Source organism: Schistocerca piceifrons, chromosome 3 (genome assembly GCF_021461385.2).
Source record: "Schistocerca piceifrons isolate TAMUIC-IGC-003096 chromosome 3, iqSchPice1.1, whole genome shotgun sequence".
NCBI classification, from domain to species: Eukaryota; Metazoa; Arthropoda; class Insecta; order Orthoptera; family Acrididae; genus Schistocerca; species Schistocerca piceifrons.
In genome coordinates this window covers 934,055,770-934,073,019 of record NC_060140.1, presented here as the reverse complement: position 1 = coordinate 934,073,019, position 17,250 = coordinate 934,055,770, and the positions used below count along the sequence as shown (strand labels likewise).

At 46.7% G+C, this 17,250-nt stretch overlaps 1 non-coding gene across 1 annotated transcript; it reads left to right on the top strand.

The window, feature by feature from the left end:
- Window positions 1-10,825: 10,825 nt before the first annotated feature.
- Window positions 10,826-10,900, top strand: Trnap-cgg. The gene has a single exon. It is a non-coding gene; the product is annotated as a tRNA-Pro (tRNA).
- The last annotated feature ends 6,350 nt before the right edge of the window (window positions 10,901-17,250 follow it).

Here is a 17,250-nt window from a genome sequence, read left to right as displayed (position 1 = left end):
TAACGAGGACGCGGGTGCGGTGAGCCCGACGCTGCGAATTGATGGCGCATTCGTTAAGTTTATGGCTCACACCGGCGGCGCGGAGAGCGGCCCGGCACACAAGAGGCGCAACCGCGGCGACACAGAGGCGTAAAAGCAGAGGGCTGGGCAGGTGGCAAACAGGATAAGCAATGACGGCGGTGTGTAGGCCGGCAGGAGGCGCCGGTGAACCTGTCGTCACGAGCACGTACTCACGGTGCGGGCGCGCCGTAAACCAGGTGCCAGCGAGAATAATTATTGGAAAGAGGGAATCTAGCACACAGCGTAATTTAAAATTACGAGGGTCACTCCAAAAGAAATCCACCCCACTTTTTTTTTAAATCCATCTTTTATTCTACATGTTTAAGGGGCTCCGGAACGCCCTATACTTGCAATGTTAAAATAACGCTTATAAACTACATCCTTCCTCACAAAGTATTTGAGGTAGGAAGTTGAACTTCTTACACATTATTTATTGGAATATGGGCTACTACTTAACACAGGGATTTTACAAAATTTTAGTTCAGTTATTAAAGATGATTTTTTTTTCAATTGTAATGAAAATTCACAACATTTTTTTGCAATTTTTTATTTATATATTCAAAAATATACAGTTTTTTGGAAAAAGGCTGAGTTAAATTATGCAGAAGGTACTGTGTAACATTTACTGAAAGTTTGAAACAAATATGTTTGGAAGATCCTTAGAAAACATGTAATTAGTATGAGAAAATAAAAGTGTTGGGAATCGAGCGACAAAGATTGGATTAACTTTTTAGTGCATTCCAGGTCCATAGGATGGATTATCTTCATCCTCTGCAAACTCCTCCTCCATCTTCCTCTTGTTCCTCCTCCTGTTTACTCTTGCTTGTATTTCTAGACTCTTTACAGCCCTGTCTGCAGCCCGAAGGCGTTCCTTGTCTAAAGCAAGCATCGCTCGTTGTTGTGTTCGTAGATTTTGCTACCATTTTCTTCAGTTGCAGTTACTGCAACACTGTTCCAAAAGGTGGTCATGTATGAACACTTATCACATTTCAGTTGTATTTCACTAGCAAGTCCTACGTGCTTTATTATGGAGAGTTCCAGACCAACTTCACTACGATGAATACATCTTACACAGTTTGAAAAAATTCCTTTGAGAACCGACATATCAAATATTTCATTCACATCCGATTTGCCCATAAAACATTCATAGTTTTCACTCATTGAACCAAGCTTCTTCTGTGAAGTATTTTCTTTCCCACTTTGACTGCTATGGGCAGGTGTACTTGAGAGGTTAGGTTCACTCACTTGGTTATCGTCTTTATTGTTTACAGTAATAACACATACCTTTGGCTTTCCAACATTTCTCCTTTTCTTAAAAGCCTTCAGAGGATTTCTAATAACTTTACTTTTACTCATTATTATACTTCAACAAAACAGAGACTCAAGAAACAGAATTAATTACGAATATTTTCGAGATAACGACAGAGTAAATAAACATGAAACAATCGACAATCACACCAGCGATATATATTGAACCCTCACAGGTTAGCCACAACACATACTTTATCTCACATCACTAAAATGTACCTGATGAACACGGACGATAATAATAACACCATTTGACAGCAGTTTAACAGCGCCACAGTGGGTCACGCCCATGTAGAACACATTTCAAAAAAAATTTAAAAATAGTTGTAGTCTTCGGAATTGAATAAATTATATATCTATTAAAAGGTAATAGTCTGCAGATTCAGAAAACGCAAAAAAGTAGAAATTGAACTTTTCATGATTTTGAGCCTTTCCGGAGCCCCTTAACAGTTTCACAGTGTGTAGATACATCCTTTACGAGCAATATTGTCATTTCTCCACATAAGTTCCATCCCTCTGAACTGCCTTACGCCGTATTGGAACCAGCGCCTGTATACCCGCACGTTAAAATTCTGGCCCAACCTGTTGGAGCCACTGTTTGGCAGCGTGCACAAGGGAGTCATCATCTTCAAACCTTGTTCCACGAAGAGAGTCTTTCAGTTTCCCAAAGGGATGATAGTCACATGGAGCCAGGTCAGGACTGTAAGGCGGGTGTTTCAGTGTTGTCCACCCGAGTTTTGTGGTCGCTTCCATGGTTTTTTCGACTGACATGTGGCCGTGCAATGTCGTCCAACATCGAAACATCCCGCTTTTTGCCGATGTGGTCGAACACGACTCAGTCGAGCTTGATGTTTCTTCAGTGGCGTCACATATGCATCAGAATTTATGGTGGTTCCACTTGGCATGATTTCCACGAGCAAGAGTCCTTCGGAAACGAAAAACACCGTAGCCACAACTTTTCTAGCAGAAGGTGTGGTTTTGAATTTTTTTTTCTTGGGTGAATTTGCATGATGCCACTCCATTGATTGCCTCTTCGTCCCTGGTGAAAAATGATGGAGCCATGTTCCATCACCTGTCACAATTCTTCCAAGAAATTCATCTCCACCATTCTCGTACTGTTCCAAAAGTTCGCTGCATACCGTGTTTCTTGTTTCTTTGTGAGCCACTGTCAACATCCTGGGAACCCACCTGGCACAAACCTTTTTTAACGCCAACACTTTCAGTATTCTGCAAACACTTCTTTCCCCTATCCCAACGCAGCGTGACAATTCGTTCAGTGTGATGCGTCTGTCAGCAGTCACTAAGTGGTTAACTCTCTGCACATTGTCTGGAGTGTGTGCAGTACGAGGCCTGCCGCTGCGAGGACAAACCTCAATATTGCCGTGCCCGCTCTCATCGCGTAACCCGCTTGCCCACCGACTAGCTGTACTGCAATCGACAGCAGCATCTCGATACACCTTTTTCAACCTCTTGTGGATGTTTCCCACTGTCTCGTTTCCACAGCACAGGAATTCTATGACAGCACTTTGCTTCTGACGAACGTCACGTGTAGCAGCCGTGTTGAAGACATGCTGTGACGGCGCCACTCATAGGAACAGGTTGAACTAAGTTTGAAAACGAGCGGGAAGGATGTATCTACACACTGTAAGACTTTCACAAATGGAGAATGAAAACTGTACGCTTACAAAAATAGTGTGCATTTCTTTTGGAGTGACCCTCGTATATTGACGATGAACACGATGCATGGGTGTCACATTAAAATGTTAAAACGTAGGGTCAACCACATTTCACATTAAAAAAAAAAGCATTAAAACTCACGTGTTTCGTGGGAGCAAGCCTTCATCATCAGAACTGTTCTACAAGAATCTTACGAAGTCGATATGGATGCAAATATAAATAAAAATACCAAAAATTCGTTGTCAGTTCCCTTGTGACCGCGTTTGCCTAAAACGTGCTTCAAAATCGTTCGCCCAGTCGATAAAATAACCTAAAATGAATTGACGTATGCAGTCCGTGAATAGGGGCAGCGCCACGGCGACAGCTTTTCTGGTTAACGGTCCGTTTTCCTCAAGGAAAGATACACCCAGGTAGAAATGCGTATGTAGGAGCGACTGTGTATGTCGTGTCCATAATCAAGAAATGGCACGCCATTCAGTGATAAAAGATAATGCACACCCCTACGCGGATGCCTGGAAGTTGCAAATCACGTCACGTAATAAACGTCAACACAGCAATTGTAACTGAAGCAGCCAACCACAGAGTTTGATATACGTACGTTGGAACTCAAATAGTGGCAACGCCGGCCGCTGTGGCCGAGCGGTTCTAGGCGCTTTAGTCCGGAACCGCGCAGCTGTTGCGGTCGCTGGTTCGAATTCTGCCCCGGGCATGGATGTGTATGATGTCCTTAGGTTAGTTAGGTTTAGGTAGTTCTAAGTCTAGGGGACTGATGACCTCAGATGTTAAGTCCCATGGTGCTCAGAGCCATTTGAGCCATCAAATAGTGGCAACACTGCTGTGGAGGCACTGTGCAATGGAATCTACTATTGTCGCTGATAGCACACTTTGTTGACATACTTACCTTACCTCCGAACAAATGGACTCGCCCGTCCCATGTCACCGGCGTCCCTACAATCGATGAGCCGGCCGGTGTGGCCGTGCGGTTAAAGGCGCTTCAGTCTGGAACCGCGTGACCGCTACGGTCGCAGGTTCGAATCCTGCCTTGGGCATGGATGTGTGTGATGTCCTTAGGTTAGTTAGGTTTAATTAGTTCCAAGTTCTAGGCGACTGATGACCTCAGAAGTTAAGTCGCACAGTGCTCAGAGCCATTTGAACCATTTGAACCTACAATCGAGGGAAACACAGTCACTTGTGAGCGACCGGTCTAACGTAACGGCGTCACTGTTTTCGAAGCAGGAACAACGGCGTTGGATCAAGATTGAGTGTGCCAGAGGTCGTACAGCACGACAGTGTCATCAAGGTCTTCAAGAGGCGTGCGGGGAATCGGCATTGCCGTACAGAAAAGTGGCACGTTGGGTAAAAGCTTTCAACGAAGGTCGGCAAACTGTGGGAGACATGCATCGGGCAGGTCGTCCTAGCGTCTCTGAAGAAGAAGACGTGCATGCTGTTGCCGCTTTAGTGGACAGTGATCGACGCCATTCGATTCGTGAGCTCGCCCACGAAAGCGGGTTAGCGCATACGACTATGCTTCCCATCTTGAAGGAACGCCTGGGCATGCGAAAAACTGCATCACAATGGGTTCCGCATGACTTCACGGAAATGCAGAAATGGATGCGTTACGACGCTGCTCAGATGGACTTGGAACGCCGTGAGCGTGAAGGAGAGGCTTTCTTACGCCGTATCGTAACACTGGATCAGACAAGGGCCACATCGTACGAGGCAAAAGCGATATGCCAATCCAACGAATGGCGTCATTATGGCTCGCCGTGGAAGTCGATAGTGCTTCAGAGCCCCAGTATGGTGAAAGGTATAGTTACTCTCGTGTACGACTGTGATGGTGTTATCCTAACGCATTACGTTCCTCCACGGCAGACCGTCAATGCACAGTATTACTGTTCGTGTTTGTAGCATCACCTGCGACCAGCTTTGCGAAACAAGCGGCGACACTTTCTGCGCAACCCACCCATCCGTTAGTACGACAATGCGCGGACGCATACAGCGCAAGCTGTGGCTGCTCTGTTCGGTCGATAGGACTGGGAAGTACTGTACTATCCAGCATACTCGCCGGACTTCGATTTGATTCCGAAGATGAAGGAACCACTTCGTGGCATTCGCTTCTGAACTGTTCCAGGGATTCGACAGGCAGTAGACCGCTCCATTCACACCAACAGAACAGGCTCTACTAACGGTATGCATGTAGCTCTTTTGTATCGGTTGTGAATAAATAGTTGCCACTATTTACGTTCCAACCCTCGTATTAGGGAGATGCGTCGGGACCTGAAATGGGAATCCCTGGAGGGAAGGTGACATTCTTCTTGAGGAACACTACTGAGAAAATTTAGAGGATCTGCATATGTAGCTGACTGCGGAACGATTATACCGCCACCAATGTATGAATTTACGTCACGACTCTGTTTGCGAGTGGAACAGGAAAGGAAGTAACTAGTTAAGGCGCGAGGTAGGCTCTGCCACGCATTACACGGTGGATTGTGGTGTACACCGACCGGGTGATCAAAAAGTCAGTATGAATTTGAAAACTGAATAAATCACAGAATAATGTAGATAGAGAGGTACAAATTGACACACATGCTTGGAATGACATGGGGTTTTATGAGAACCAAAAAAATACACACGTTCAAAAAATGTCCAACAGATTGCGCTTCATCTGATCAGAATAGCAATAATTAGCATAACAAAGTAAGACAAAGCAAAGATGATGTTCTTTACAGGAAATGCTCAATATGTCCACCATCATTCCACAACAATAGTCGAGGAATAATGTTGTGAACAGCACTGTAAAGCATGTCCGGAGTTATGGTGAAGCATTGGCGTCGGATGTTGTCTTTGAGCAACCCTAGAGATGTCGGTCGATCACGATACACTTGCGACTTCAGGTGACCCCAAGGCCAATAATCGCACGGACTGAGGTCTGGGGACCTGGGAGGCCAAGTATGACGAAAGTGCCGGCTGAGCACACGACCATCACCAAACGACGCGCGCAAGAGATCTTTCACGCGTCTAGCAATATGGGGTGGAGCGCCATCCTGCACAAACATCGTACGTTCCAGCAGGTGTTTATCAGCCAGGCTGGGGATGATGCGATTCTGCAACATATCGGCGTACCTTTCACCCGTCACGGTAGCAGTTTTGCTATCCAACGCCATCTACCGCACATTTTGTGCACTTTGCTTTTTTTTTTGTTCTAATAAAACCCGATGTCATTCCAAGCATGTGTGTCAATTTTTACCCCTCTATCTACATTATTCCGTGGTTTATCAAGTTTTCAAATTTATACTGACTTTTTGATCACCCGGTATATGCAGATACAGACCTACAGGCTCAAGTAGTACTTGGAGGGAGCAACTGTGCGGCTTGGGTAACTTTCCGCGGGGAATTGTTGTCCCTTCAATCGTCAGTAGCCGAGACCCGGCAGCGGCAGCAACAGCCAGCAGGCGGGTGGTAACAAACAGGTGTCTGGCGCTGCTGATGCGCGGGTCTGCGGTAGGCGGAGACTGTCACGCGCTGGCCCCACCGCACAATTAAGATTCTTCGCGGTTTATTGAGACGTCGCCACCCGGCAGGACCACCCGACACCGCCGCCTCCACGATCCCTCACTGCTTCCAAGCGGGTTTATGAGCCCGAATTAATGACCGCCGCTGGTGCGTAGCCCTCGTGAGGAGAACGGCTTCAAGTGCCAAAACACTGTTCATTCAAAGTTGCATTATGAAGTACAGACACGAGGGCTGACTGAAAAGTAATGCCTCCACCTTCGTAACTCTTCAACAGTTGGCAGCATTGGTATGCGGCAGGTACTGGCCTGTTCCGTAGCCTCTTCTCTACAGCTCCGGTTGGCGAGAAGCGTTAGCATGGAACGGTTATGTGGTGCAGTTAAAATGGCTCTGAGCGCTATGGGACTTAACTTCTGAGGTCATTAGTCCCCTAGAACTTAGAACTACTTAAACCTAACTAACCTAAGGACATCACACACATCCATGCCCGAGGCAGGATTCGAACCTGCGACCGTAGCGGTCGCGCGGTTCCAGACTGTAGCGCCTAGAACCGCTCGGCCACACCGGCCGGCTGTTGTTACAGTGTAAAGTATGGAACCTTGCGCCGGCCGCGGTGGTCTAGCGGTTCTAGGCGCGCAGTCCGGAACCGCGCGACTGTTACGGTCGCAGGTTCGAATCCTGCCTCGGGCATGGATGTGTGTGATGTCCTTAGGTTACTTAGGTTTAAGTAGTTCTAAGTTCTAGGGGACTGATGACCACAGTAGTTAAGTCCCATAGTGCTCAGAGCCATTTGAACCATTTTATGGAACCCTGCGTAGACGGTCGGTCAACGCGATTTAAGCAACGTGCAGTCATTAGATTCTTGACAGCAGAAGGTGTCACCCCAAAGGAGGTTCATCAGAGAATGAAAGCAGTTTATGGTGATTGCATTGACGTGAGTACTCTGCGTCGTTGGGCGAGTAAGTTTAAAGATGTTGAGGCGGGAACATCTGACCTGCGTGACAAACAGAGAGTTCGGCGTCCTGTGACAGCAACCACCGAGTTTCAAAAGCAAAATGTTGACAGTTTGATTCAAAAGGCTCTGAGCACTATGGGACTTAACATCTATGGTCATCAGTCCCCTAGAACTTAGAACTACTTAAACCTAACTAACCTAAGGACAGTACACAACACCCAGCCATCACGAGGCAGAGAAAATCCCTGACCCCGCCGGGAATCGAACCCGGGAACCCGGGCGTGGGAAGCGAGAACGCTGCCGCACGACCACGGAATGCGGGCACAGTTTGATTCAGAACGATAGTCGTATTACTCAGAGAGAAACTGCTAGGACAATCGGCGTTGCACAAGAACATTATTGCTTTGCTTGGCTATCGGAACGTCTGTGCCCGATGGGTACCCCGGATGCTGAGTCCTGAAATGAAAGCGCATAGACTTGAAAGTTGCCAGGAACTCCTCTCGCGTTACGAGAACGAAGGTGACGCCTTTCTCCATTCAATTGTGACAGGAGACGAAACGTGGGCACACCATTAGGACCCAGAGACGAAACGTCGGTCTATGGAATATCGACACAGACTCGCCCCCAGAAAAGAAATTAAAGAAGCAGCCCTGAGCTGGAACAATCATGGCCACAGTGTTCAGGGACGCAGAAGGTGTTATCCATGTTGATTTCCTTGATCGTGGAACAACAGTAAGTTCAGAGCGGTGCATCACAACGGTGCGAACTCTGACACGACGGCTAACAAGGGTCCGAAAGGAAAAGGGAAATGTTTTCCTGCAGCATGACAATGCCAAACCACGCACTTCACGTGCCACCACAGACTGAATCTCACCACCGTACGCCATCCTCCATGCAGTCCAGATTAAGCACCGTCTGACTTCCATCTGTTCCCGATAACGAAAAACAATCTGCGGGGACAACATTATGCTTCTGATGAAGACGTTGAGAGAACTGCAAGACTGTGGTTGCGGAAACAGACTGTCGACTTATTTCGTGACGGCTTCAGAAAACTTGTTCATCGTTGGCAGAAATGTATCCAATTGACTGGTATATCGTTTGGCATTGTTGGCCGGGAGGCCCCATTCGGGGGAGTTCGGCCGCCGTGTTGCAAGTCCTTTTAGTTGACACCACTTCGGCGACTTACGAGTCAATGATGGTTAAAAAACACACAACACCCAGTCCCCTGCCGGGAATCGAACGCGGGCCCCTGCGTGACAGGCGCTAACGCTACCGCTACGATACGCAGGCGGACAATTGGCTGGTGATTATGCGGGAAAGTGAATGTTGGTAATTAAAGATCACATTCTAAGGATTATTTCTGCGTGTGATTTATTAAAATATTCCCGTCCAAACCCAGTTAACGAAGGTGGAGGCATTACTTTCACTCAGCCCTCGTATATTAACTAAATGACATTCCGTATGGGTTCGCCTGCAATTTAACCAATACCGTGCTTCACTCAGTAACACCAGAAGAATATTCGCCAAACGCAATCTCCCAGTAAGGAATGCAACGGTCGTGTGGCAGTATGATGGCATGCCCAGTACTGTCGGCAGAGTGGCAGATTTCTACTGCACGCGTTTACGAAACATACGGAGCTATTGTGTCTAGACGCACTGGTATTACTTACAAGGGAACCTCCCCATCGCACCCCCCTCAGATTTAGTTATAAGTGGGCACAGTGGATAGGCCTTGAAAAACTGAACACAGATCAATCGAGAAAAGAAGAAGAAGTTGTGTGTAACTATGAAAAAATTAGTAAAATATACAAAGTGAGTAGTCCATGCGGAGATAGGCCACATCAAGGATAATGGCTGTCAAGGAGCGCCGTGGTCCCGTGTTTAGCGAGAGCAGCTACGGAACGGGAGGTCCTAGGTTCAAGTCTTCCATCGAGTGAAAAGTTTAATTTTTTATTTTCAGTTTATGTGACAAACTCTTATGTTTTCATCACTTTTTTGGGAGTGATTATCACATCCACAAGAAAACCTAACTCGGGCAAGGTAGAAGAATCTTTTTACCCATTCGCTAAGTGTACAAGTTAGGGGGGTCGACAACATATTCCTGTCATGTGAAGCACATGCCGTCACCAGTGTCGTATAGAATATATCAGACGTGTTTTCCTGTGGAGGAATCGGTTGGCCTATGACCATGGGATCAAATGTTTTCGGTTCCCATTGGAGAGGCACGTCCTTTCGTCTACTAATCGCACGTTTTTGCGGTGCGGTCGCAAAACACAGACACTAAACTTATTACAGTGAACAGAGACCCCAATGAACGAACGGACAGATTATAACTTTGCGAAAATAAAGAAAGTAAACTTTTCAGTTGAAAGAAGACTTGAACCAAGGACCTCTCAATTCGCAGTTACTCACGCTAACCACGGGACCACGACGCTCCTGACTTCACATTCTCCTTTATGTTGCCTATCTTGCGCATGGACTAATCAGTTTGTATATTTTACTAATTTTTTTCATAGTTCCACACAACTTCTTCCTGTTTTCTCGATTGATCTGTGTTCAGTTTTTCAAGGCCTATCCACTGTGCCATCTTATAACAAAATCTGAGGGGGGTGCGATGGGCAGGTTCCCTTGTTAGGAAATATAGTCTTCGTAATAACAAAGGTTACATAACCATTTCTTGTAGAAAATATGTAAATTACACAGTGACTTTAATACAGGGCGAAACCGTACTCCACAGCTCAATTTCAGCGACTCTTGGATGACGTATTCTGAGTGATTTTGTGTAAGCAACGCATAGTCTCCGGTTGCTCTTTACTGTGGAATAATGTAATTTACACCTATTCAAGTTTGTTAGCCCAGTTACCTTTGTTTCTGAACAGTGAAAAAGCGAATGCAAAACGTACAACATAAAAAAAAAACAGAGTAATGCAACAACACTCACACAGAGAAGAAACACGTGCACTTTTGTCACAGTGCATTCAATCTGTTCTTTGAATGTACACTTCACCGCGTAACAAATACAGAAGGTTCCCTTATAGGTTCTGCTGAAAATGTCGCCCACCATGCTCACGACGGAGTGTACAGCGACATATCATCAGCTGAAACTTCCTGGCAGATTAAAACTGTGTGCCCGACCGAGACTCGAACTCGGGACCTTTGCCTTTCGCGGGCTAGTGCTCTACCAACTGAGCTACCGAAGCACGACTCACGCCCGGTACTCACAGCTTTACTCTCGCAGGAGAGCTTCTGTAAAGTTTGGAAGGTAGGAGACGAGGTACTGGCAGAAGTAATGCTGTGAGGACCGGGCGTGAGTCGTGCTTCGGTAGCTCAGTTGGTAGAGCGCTTGCCCGCGGAAGGCAAAGGTCCCGAGTTCGAGTCTCGGTCGGGCACCCATTTTTAATCTGCCAGGAAGTTTCGTATCAGCGCACACTCCGCTGCAGAGTGAAAATCTCATTCTGGAATCATCCCCCAGGCTGTGGCTAAGCCATGTCTCCGCAATATCCTTTCTTTCAGGAGTGCTAGTTCTGCAAGGTTCGCAGGAGAGCTTCTGTAAAGTTTGGAAGGTAGGAGACGAGGTACTGGCAGAAGTAAAGCTGTGAGTACCGGGCGTGAGTCGTGCTTCGGTAGCTCAGATGGTAGAGCACTTGCCCGCGAAAGGCAAAGGTCCCGAGTTCGAGTCTCGGTCGGGCACACAGTTTAAATCTGCCAGGGAGTTTCATATCAGCGCACACTCCGCTGCAGAGTGAAAATCTCATTCTGGATATCATCGGCTGTCTTACAAGCTAAAGAACCCCAGCAGTTTTGTGTATTACCTACGTGGCTGCAAGAATCCTAGCAACCAGGTTCTAAGGGAGCATCGACTAGAGTCTCGCAAACTTAACTCCTTACACATTGCAGACAAGATACACAGGGCGTACTGTCGACATTCGCACTGTTTTGCAGATATTTGTCGTGCACTAGAGACGCAAAGACAAACGAGAAAATAAACCAAACGATATGCAATTCTGTAACGAACGCCAGATGTCTGTGGGTCCCTCATCATAAAATACTCCAACACCGCTGAACAACCAGAAAAATTTTGTCGGCAGAGTTAACTGTCACTCAAGGATTGGGCTGTAGTAATCTACGGAGGGTCATTCCGGGATGACGTTACGAACTTTCAGGGATGATGGAGAAAGATAAATGTATTAATCTCAGGTAGAGGACACTGATCCGGAAACGACACGTCGGAAGTTAGGAGCGAAAATCGTTCTGATGTCTCCGACGGTTGAATACATGTCCCGGCACTGTTGTTGTTGTTGTTGTTGTTGAGATTGTAGGGTAGCAAGTTTCGGAGGAGGTCGTATTGTCCAAAACAAGAAAAAATGTCTGGTAAACATGGGTTCTAAAATACATACCTGAGGAGCTATGGACATATGTTAAACTTCGCTACTGTCACACACATCTCCTCTATTTAACAATTGCCCTTAGCTGTTCGGGTACGTATTTTGGAGCCCAATTTTACTGGCATTTTTTTTCTTGTTTTGGCCCGTACTGCCACCTCTGAAAGCTACATCGCCTGCAGTCTCAGCAACAAAGTCATGTACATGCATTCCATTGTCAGAGATACCAGAACGATTTTCGCTTATAAGCGCTCGACTCGGTCGTTTGAGGACCAGAATTCCTGTCCTCCAATTTGTGCATCTACTCGTCTCCATCATCCCTGAAAGTCTGTAACTGTGTGATTGGCCTAATGCGCGTGTGAAAATATTATAATGTGAAATTTAGTACACATTAGAAGAGACTTGTCTCAACACTTAAGTCGGAACTCAATACCTACTGAAAAGATCGTCGCTGCCGCTCCAGCCATTCCTACGATTGCGACAATTTGTCTTAATTCTCCAGCGACATTAAGTTGTATAATAAAATATTCTATTTCCCTAGTGCAGGTTTAACACAAAATTTTGTCCGTAGTGTATCTGTAGGAATTTTCTAAACGTCTGTAAGCCGCTGACGCTGAAAACACAGTGTATTATCAATATTACGCACTAGATGACACTATTATCAAGATAGAGTGCTCATAGCGGAAATGCTGGAAGACTGTCGCACAAATAAGCATTCAGCCAAAAGTCTGCTTTTCCGAATTAGACGTCAACAGATTAGGTAACACACACACACACACACACACACACACACACACACACACACGTCCAAAAACTAATAATTAGTGTGTGTGTGATCGTCTATTTCGGAAGGAGACCTTTTGGCCGAAAGCTTACTTCTGTGACAGTCTTTTTGTTGTGCCTATCTATGACCCGACATCTCCGCTATATGGTGAGTAGTAATGTATCCTTTTCATAATACCATTATTCCATCCTGGATTTTCCATTATTTGATAACATACTAAATGTATTTACCGATTTAATCAGTGATGAGTAAACACGTTAACTGAAAGCTTAGTTATTGTTGCTCTCGGGGAAATGATTTTTTTTTTTTAGTTACAATTACACTAACTTCTCGCCAGATGATCTAGTAACGATCGTAAAATATTTCAGATTATAGTCTTAGTCGAATTCTCTACTTGGACGCCAAGTAAACTGCAAGTTATTTGATAGAAACAATAGTACACAGCATAAAAGATGTATATAATTCAAGTCAGTCGAGTAGGTCTAAGATTGTCGGTCGCAACATTTGACGGATACCGCTGGACTGGTGAACTAAGTACTGTGAAAGAACAGCTTTCTTCCATATCTTTCCAATCATAGTAGGAAAATCTCATAAATCTTATGACTAACTAGCCCCCGTCCTCCTACGTAGCTAGTGAATCCTCAGAGGGCATGAATTCGATTCACGGTAGTGCCAGGACGTTTTCGTTAGCGGAAAGAAAGAGGGATGCAGTCTTGTGAGAACAGTTGAGGATCTACTTGAACGAGAAATACTTGTTCCAAGCTGTGAAGGCTGTATCCTCATCCACACCGCATCCAATGCAGCCGTTGGCAGAAGACGCTACGGCGGTCTTTCGGCATCGCGTCTTCGGAGCCTGATTGCACAGGAGGTTAGTTCCAGCGTTCTCCTTACTCGACGATACTAAATGTAATCTTCTTAACTACGATGAAAGCTGTAGAGGCACGAAGTTGCACCATTATTGCAGAAATAGTACACTACTGTCCATTAAAATTGCTACAGCACGAAGAAATGCAGATGACAAACGGGTATTCATTGGACAAATATATTATACTAGAACTGACATGTGATTACATTTTCACGCAATTCGGGTGGATAGATCCTGAGGAATCAGTACTCAGAACAACCACCTCTTGCCATAATAACGGCTTTGATACGCCTGGGCATTGAGTCAAATAGAGCTTGGATGGCGTGTGCAGGTACAGCTGCCCATGCAGCTTCAACACGATACCACAGTTCATCAAGAGTAGTGACTGGCGTATCGTGACGAGCCAGTTGCTCGGCCACCATTGACCAGACGTTCTCAATTGGTGAGAGATTTGGAGAATGTGCTGCCCAGGGCGGCAGTCGAACATTTTCTGTATCCAGAAAGGCCCGTACAGGACCTGCAACATGCGGTCGTGCATTATCCTGCTGAAATGTGTTTCGCAGGGATCGAATGAAGGGTAGAGCCACGGGTCGTAACACATCTGAAATGTAACGTCCACTGTTCAAAGTGCCGTCAATGCGAACAAGAGGTGACCGAGACGTGTAACCAATGACACCCCATACTATCACGCCGGCTGATACGCCAGTATGGCGATGACGAATACACGCTTCCAATGTGCGTTCACCGCGATTACACCAAACACGGATGCGACCATCATGATGCTGTAAACAGAACCTGGATTCATCCGAAAAAATGACGTTTTGCCATTCGTGCACCCAGGTTCGTCGTTGAGTTCAACATCACAGGCGCTCCTGTCTTTGATGCAGAGTCAAGGGTAACCGCAGCCACGGTCTCCGAGCACATAGTCCATGCTGCTGCAAACGTCGTCGAACTGTTCGTGCAGATGGTTGTCGTCTTGCAAACGTCCCCATCTGTTGACTCGGGGAAGAGACGTGGCTGTACGATCCGTTACAGCCATGCGGATAAGATGCCTGTCATCTCGACTGCTAGTGATACGAGGCCGTTGAGATCCTGCACAGCGTTCGGTATTACCCTCCTGAACCCACCGATTCCATATTCTGCTAGCAGTCATTGGATCGCGACTAACGCGAGCAGCAGTGTCGCGATACGATAATCTGCAATCGCGGTAGGCTACAATCCGACCTTTATCAAAGTCGGAAACGTGATGGTACGCATTTCTCCTCCTTACACGAGGCATCACAACAACGTTTCACCAGGCAACGCCGGTCAACTGCTGTTTGTGTATGAGAAATCGGTTGGAAACTTTCCTCATGTCAGCACGTTGTAGGTGTCGCCATCGGCGCAAATCGCGTGTGAATGCTCTGAAAAGCTAATCATTTGCATATCACAGCATCTTCTTCCTGTCAATTAAATTTCGCGTCTGTAGCGCGTCATCTTCGTGGTGTATCAATTTTAATGACCAGTAGTGTATTAGGTCTTTACACGACGTGTAAGTAACGCTCCTCTACGGTTAGCAAATACTGCCCTGGGCCGAAGCGCGTCAGCACACGGAAGTGATTGCGGGTAGTATGTACGGCGAAGGTGGGCAACAAGCCACAGATCTTACGAGCGGAGACTCCGCGGCCGTCTGCAACTCGGAGAGAGCGAGGAGGAAAAAAAGGAACGCAAGCCCTAGTGGAGGAGCGGCAGATGCAGCCCGCTCAAGTTATTAATGCGGGCCCGCGAAGAGCGCGCGGCGAGCGAGCGAGCAGCAGAAATTTACGCAGCGGCGGCCGGGCCGGCCGTAACTCACGGGGTCGCATTGGAGGCGACGGCGGCGGACCGCGCATGCGTGATGAGCGCCCATTGTGCGCCGGGGGTCAGGCCGCAGGTGGGGGTCACGCCGCCCGCGCAGGCGCACTGCGCCCGCTGCATCCGCGCCCGCTGCAACTGCACGCCGGCCGGAAACGCACCAGTCCTGCCACTGCCCTACCCTTAAAACCGCGCGCTGCATCGAGTTACACTACATGGATTATGAGGAAAAAAAGACAGAGAAAGGCTGGAGGCTTTTGAGATCTGGACAGGGCGGAAGAAGGAAACAATAAGTTGGATGGACAGAGTAAAAAATGAAGAGGTACTGAGAATAGTGGGAGAGAAAAGACAGTTACTAGATGTAATAAGGAGAAGAAAAAGAAATTGGATTGGGCATATACAGGGTGTTTCAAAAATGACCGGTATATTTGAAACTGCAATAAAAACTAAACGAGCAGCGATAGAAATACACCGTTTGTTGCAATATGCTTGGGACAACAGTACATTTTCAGGGAGACAAACTTTCGAAATTACAGTAGTTACAATTTTCAACAACAGATGGCGCTGCAAGTGATGTGAAAGATATAGACGACAACGCAGTCTGTGGGTGCGCCATTCTGTACGTCGTCTTTCTGCTGTAAGCGTGTGCTGTTCACAACGTGCAAGTGTGCTGTGGACATCATGGTTTATTCCTTAGAACAGAGGATTTTTCTGGTGTTGGAATTCCACCGCCTAGAACACAGTGTTGTTGCAACAAGACGAAGTTTAATGTAACCAAAGAACCGAAAAGCGATACAATAAAGGATCTGTTTGAAAAATTTCAACGGACTGGGAACGTGACGGATGAACGTGCTGGAAAGGTAGGGCGACCGCGTACGGCAACCACAGAGGGCAACGCGCAGCTAGTGCAGCAGGTGATCCGACAGCGGCCTCGGGTTTCCGTTCGCCGTGTTGCAGCTGCGGTCCAAATGACGCCAACGTCCACGTATCGTCTCATGCGCCAGAGTTTACACCTCTATCCGTACAAAATTCAATTGCAGCAACCCCTCAGCGCCGCTACCATTGCTGCACGAGAGACATTCGCTAACGATATAGTGCACAGGATTGATGACGGCGATATGCATGTGGGCAGCATTTGGTTTACTGACGAAGCTTATTTTTACCTGGACGGCTTCGTCAATAAACAGAACTGGCGCATATGGGGAACCGAAAAGCCCCATGTTGCAGTCCCATCGTCCCTGCATCCTCAAAAAGTACTGGTCTGGGCCGCCATTTCTTCCAAAGGAATCATTGGCCCATTTTTCAGATCCGAAACGATTACTGCATCACGCTATCTGGACATTCTTCGTGAATTTGTGGCGGTACAAACTGCCTTAGACGACACTGCGAACACCTCGTGGTTTATGCAAGATGGTGCCCGGCCACATCGCACGGCCGACGTCTTTAATTTCCTGAATGAATATTTCGATCATCGTGTGATTGCTTTGGGCTATCCGAAACATACAGGAGGCGGCGTGGATTGGCCTCCCTATTCGCCAGATATGAACCCCTGTGACTTCTTTCTGTGGGGACACTTGAAAGACCAGGTGTACCGCCAGAATCCAGAAACAATTGAACAGCTGAAGCAGTACATCTCATCTGCATGTGACGCCATTCCGCCAGACACGTTGTCAAAGGTTTCGGGTAATTTCATTCAGAGACTACGCCATATTATTGCTACGCATGGTGGATATGTGGAAAATATCGTACTATAGAGTTTCCCAGACCGCAGCGCCATCTGTTGTTGAAAATTGTAACTACTCTAATTTCGAAAGTTTGTCTGCCTGAAAATGTACTGTTGTCCCAAGCGTATTGCAACAAACGGTGTATTTCTATC